We start from the raw sequence: 6,174 nt of genomic DNA on the forward strand, positions 1-6,174 counted from the left end.
ATCATTCATTTTTTTGGGGGGTGACAGTTTTGTTAGTTCCCTCCAAAGCTATCTGATTCTACTTGCAGTGTTTAGCCTCAGGAGTCTCTTCTGAACAATGCCTAATATTCCTTCTTATGGACAGTCCATGTGCCTGCAACCACTGAAGTGGGCTTTCAGGTATCATCACAGCAGCTTTCACTGGTGCCAGGCAGTGACTCTATTGGGCCAAGAATGACTTTCTCTTACATTGCTGTAACTGTGTCTGTCATGGTAGAGCAAAACTCCATGGACTGTACTTCCTGAGCCTGAAGTACGCTTACTTGAGAATGATTTACATTACAGAAATATCACCAGAGAAGTCAGGATTGGCAATGCACATGTTGGCATCAGTCTAATACTCTTGATTCTTTTTGTTGGTGTTGGTGTAGTTATGCATATTGAAAGACTTGACCCTTTTTGCCATGTAAGGTGCTTTATTATCTGGCATTGTTTACAGGATGCAACTGCACAAATGTCATCAAGATGTTATTTTGCTGTTGGCAAAGGCTGTCCTCCTCAACACTTCAAACTTCATTGAACACTGTAGTACACGTCCTGCTATTTGAAGTGGTGTTTGGAAGTGTCTCTTGGCTTCAACCTTTGGGCAGGCCCAATGTGATACCATAAAGCTTCAGCATGAGAAGAGAGACCTCACTGTGAGAGCAGTTACGTAATCTTTCTTTCATCTGCTGATGAATGCAGCTTCCCAAGGCCTTAATAAGAAATGCTGTCCGTCATGCAGATCTCTATTTATGTATTTTTCAGGACAAATACACAGTTCAGACCCATTCTGAGCTTCTTCCTGAGGTCGTCTTCAATGTCACTTGAGTCAGAAGATTGATCAGATGAATATATAATTATTTTCTAAGTTACAGCCTGTCATGACCAAGCTTTCCCTCTGTAACTTTGTTGGTAGGCAAGCTTTCAACTTTTTATGTTGATAGGTCAAGATGTTTAAAAAGTATCTCCCCTTTTCACAGTAGCGGCAGAAAGATGGGATAGCTACATCAACATAAAAAAGTTACTTATATTTTAGTATGCCTGTAATAACCATCAAGGCCTTTTCTATTAGCCTTGAAGTGACCGTGACTGACCTCTCTGCAAAATATCTCCATCCCTGAGGTCTGTCTTCACAAGACATCCTATTCAGCTTCAAAGTCCAGGATCATTCTTGAAGTCCAGGATCATTTTTTTAGGTGTCTTTCATAGGCATACACTGTGTAAAAATACTTATAAACAGGTACTCATGGGAGAAAGATGGCCATCTATGGTTCTTCTTTAAGATATTTTGTCTATATGTACGTTCAGAACCATCCTTCTAACTCTCTCCCAGGGACTATATAACAGTTTTCTAGTTCTGAGACTGAGAAGCACAGTGGGTGTGGGATGTCTCTCTTCCTTTTAAACCAGCTGGTGCAGCATGCAGGGAAAGTCAGTGCACTGGATTTGGCTCAGGTAGAGTTAATTTTCTTCATAGTAGCTGGTATGGGGCTGTGTTTTGGGTTTTTGCTGGAAACAGCATTGATAATGCAGAAATGTTTTCAGTTGTTGCTGAGCAGTGCTTACTCAGCCAGGGCCTTTCCTGCTCCTCACCCCACCCCACCAGCGAGGAGGCTGGGGGTGCACAAGAGGTGGGGAGGGGGCACAGCTGGGGCAGCTGGCCCCAGCTGACCAAGGGGGTATCCCATACCGTATGGCGTCATGCTCAGCATATGAAGCTGGAGGAATAAGGAGGAAGGGGGGGGGGGGATGGACGACATTCAGAGTGATGGCGTTTGTCTTCCCAAGTAACACTGACGGAGCCCTGCTGTCCTGGGGATGGCTGAACACCTGCCTGCCCATGGGAAGTGGTGAATCAATTCCTTGTTTTGCTTTGCTTGCGTGCACGGCTTTGGCTTTACCTATTAAACTGTCTTTATCTCAGCCCATGAATTTTCTCACTTTTGCCTTTCTGATTCTCTCCCCGATGCCATGAGGAGGGAGTGAGCGAGCGGCTGGGGCTGAGCTCCCAGCAGGGGTTAAACCATGACAGACAGGTTGTCTGTACACCTTATAAATAGTGTTGGGGGGGTGGGGAATGACCTTGGGAACAAATGGGTCTATTTATTGGTATATAAATCTGTAGCTAAGCATAGAATTTTTGAAGGAAATAGTTGCAATTCAATACCATGTCTATCACATTATCTAACTCTGCTAACTCTGCCTCAACCTTGGCATCATTCTTATCATGTCAGTTATATAAAATCAAGTAGGAGTGTGAAAAACTAGGTGAAAAGATTCAAACAATATTATGTACACTTTTAAATTCACAGTTGTTTCTTTCAGAAGTGGTTACTTGTCTATTTTCTTAAAAAAAATCATATACACCTTCTTTCTACAATAAAATATTTCCCTCCTGATACTGAAATGGCTGAAGAAATAAAATGTAAGTATTACAGCCAAAATTGCGTATTCTTATGATCTCAGCTAGAGAGTATTGTTGGACTAAAGGCCTGACTTAGCTTCTGATTTTCCAACTTTGCTACATCAAAGTAAATGACTAACAGTCAGAACTGACAATAAGCAGTTAGTCAAACCTCTCAACTAAACAGTAGTATAAGCTGTCAGCAAAACACCCGAAAGTCCTCTTCCTGTGTTTCTTATCCAATTAGTACACACTTACAAAAACTGGAAAACATGACTGTAAAGCTATAAAGACAGTGAAGACTTGTGCTTTTGACATAGCTTTGCAGTTGTCATTTCAGGGCATGTTGATTTTCTATTTAATTGTGGGTTCAGTTAGGAGCTTTGGTTTCAAATTTCCCCCTTGGTCACTTAGTTCAGTTCCTATGAAGACAGGCAGAAGGGAGTTCACATAGTAAATATTTTTGCAAACTCTCATTTCCAAGTTTCTCTGACTGTCATAATGGCATACTTCAGGGCCCTTCTGCTATTTTTAAGGAGGCCTGAAAGGACAGAATTTAGGAACCAGTGAAACTCTCTGGGATGGCTGAATGAGAAGCAAAAGAGAACTGAGAACACGGGGAAGGCAAAACCCCTGACTTATTGTAGTGGTGGAGCAGAGAAGCCCTCAAGGGAAGTTGCTCCCACATTGATAAGGTGATGGTGCTCTTTGGTGCACAGACCCAGTGACATTGCCACCAGAGACCATTGCTGATCCCTTCTGTGTTCTTCTTCCCATCCTCCCCATGCTGGAGTTGGGCATCCAGGGAGTGCTGGTATCCTCAGTACGGTCTTCATGCTCTAGGCTATGGGCAAACTGCTCCTTATTATTCCTTTGTAGCTGGGCCCTTCCCTCCTTAGCTGGAGCCAGCAGGACCCGAGTACCTTAACGCCCTGAAACCGCAGAGCTACTCCAGCTCAGTTTTCTGGCTCACTCATACTCACCAGATCCTCAGTGTGCCTCTTCCAGCTGGTGTGGTGGACTCCACCAGCTGTGTTAACACTTCACAATGTTTTTGGAAGCTCCCAGTTCCAGAGCTGAGGAGTCCTGATATAGACAGGGATGTGGAAATGTTTACAAAACGTGTTGAACGATATCAAAACTCCTTTGCTTCTCCAACTGTGTTTTAACAGGAATTAGTAATAAAAAGACCCAATGAAAATTGTCTCTACTATTTGCTTTTTCATTATACTGCTGAAAGTAAATAACAACCCTGCACAGAATCTGCTATTTACTTCAAAACGCAGGTCAAACACAGCAAACCAAGCTGCCAATGATACGTTTCTCTGACACCATACGTTCTGGCTCCTCTTGAAGCTCTCAGTATCCATTGAGAGTGATGATTGTAGGTTAATACCTTTCAGCTGGGATGCCATATGGTGCTTGCTTTTAATATTAACACATAGGAGAGGGGGAAAAGAGGGGAGATCCTTAGGATGGGAATGAGAATGTGTTTTTGGACAGATACGGAGGTCAGCTTTTATACTTCAGGGGCAACACTGCACACCTCCCCCATGAAATTATAATTACTAGTAAAGGAGTTACTCCTGCATTGTAGACTCTTTTGGGAAGTGTAAAGCTGCTATAGCATCTCTTGTGACCTCCACTTCCATTTTCTGTGCAGGCAACAGCACCATTTCTGTTTCTCCTGATGAGGACCAAGAAAAAGAAGATGCAGGTAAGCTGTTACCATGTTCTGCTGAAATGAAACATATACTTCTGAAAACCAGCTATAGACTATGCAGACTAGGGATGTGCTTTTTCCTGGATTATTCCTGGACCCATTGCTTATAAATTGGATTATTTTTCTTTCTAAGCTTTTTTGCTTTGGTGGACCTTCCTGGACTCATTGTTTAATCTTTAGCACTTCAACTCCTCCGTCTAAAATAACGGTGTATTATCAGAACAACTTAGGGGATAATCATTCTTCTTTACTTAAGAATTTGTAACTTCAAAATCTGACTTCATTTCAAATTGGGCAGCAGCCAAATATTTTGAAATTCTCAGAAAGAAAAAGAGAAGTAAACTGGATTGATCAAAACAGTTCAACTGTAATGTTTATCTTGAAAGACATTTTAATATCTCAACACAAATTTGATCAAATTTGTAATTTTAAAACAGAAAATCCATGTTTTATTTCAGGAACATGTTCATGGAATGTATTGAGGCTCTTAGAACTCCTTTCAGTGTTTCTTAAAGGAAGTTTGCATAAAGCAAACATGGTTTTGAGAACATTTTATTTTCTCTTATGAAATATCTCTGTTAAGATTGTAGACATGTATTCTCTCCATTTATTCACTAGACCTTCTATGAACTGTTACAAAACAGGAAAGGATTGTAAGGTTTAGTTTTGGAAGCTTGGACAGAAAATTGAAGCTTTATTGAAGTCTGTTTTCAGAAGTGTGGTTGTTTCTGCCTGGTATTTTCAGCTATATACATCTAGAAAAGCAAGAAGGCATCACACAAGACCTTTTACTCCTTTCTGAAGTGCCTACTTAGACAGGCTTTTTCGTTAGGCATTTCTGTATGTTGAACATGTGTCATCTTATCATGGGCACAAAGCTTAAAATGTAATGTTGATTTCTGTATGGGCACCCTATATACTGTAAATATGTTATAAAAATACATGTGTTTTAAGCAAAGCATCTAAGTTATGTTGTGCTCAGTATCCCGAATGATCACATCAAATATTGAAATGTAAATATTCAGGATTTGTTATAATTTCCAAGAAGCTAATTAAAGCCATATCTAAAATAATGTTTTACATCTCGCAGTAAAAAATTTCCCTGCACAACACAAGGAAGATGCTTGTACTAAAAACTTAGAGGAAGTGAAGAGGTGTAAGGCATCTTGATTCCTAGAAATACAAACCCTTTTAAAAATATATGTACAACTTTTTGGTACCCTTAAAAATATTTGCCATGCACTTTTTTGGTGCTACATGGACATTTTTCTCATTATCTGAATTTAAACCTGGTTTCCATCAAACCTATAGTCTGTCTCTCTTAGCTGCCTCCAGTAATTTTTTTAGTAGGTTTGTGTGTGGTTGTGTGTGCTTAAGAAAACAACATTAGGTTGTGCTATCTGATCTTAACATGCTGTACTGTTGTGGTGAATTTCTTAATGCACTAGGGTGTCCGTCAGGCCCCAGATACAACCACAAAGCCAAGCCAGTGACGCAAATCAGCAGCTGATATAAACAAGTTGACACAAACCAGAAACTAAGCTAGCAGTGAACCTCCAGAGATGCTTCTTTTTTTCTCTTCTTTTTTTGTCTTCTATTTTTTTTTTCTTTTAATAAAGGGAAACATTTCTCAGCAACAGAAATGCTTTTGCATTTGCCTCCAACTTCACAATTAACCTAAATTTGGCTCTGTAATGTGCACATTTATGAGAAAGAATGTGATACAGCCTGCTTGTAATTAGTGTTATAGACAGTGTGTCCTTGACTTAGCATGTTTGTTGATTTTTAAAAGTTCCCTGATGACCTTTTTTCCTATTTATATGCCATTTAATAATCCATAAGAATATTAACAGAAGAGACCATAGTGCTCTATTGAAGTCCTGTAATTTTTTCTGAATCTCTTTACCATTAGGTGATTAAATGCATATAATCACTTTCTTTACAGCTAGAAATCTCTCTGTTTCCTTCTTTCCACACTGTATCCTTCTTTTAAGGGTATATGTGGCACTTTACTGTCACTATTGAG

The sequence above is a fragment of the Falco rusticolus genome, chromosome 6, assembly GCF_015220075.1.
Source record: "Falco rusticolus isolate bFalRus1 chromosome 6, bFalRus1.pri, whole genome shotgun sequence".
Lineage (NCBI taxonomy): Eukaryota > Metazoa > Chordata > Aves > Falconiformes > Falconidae > Falco > Falco rusticolus.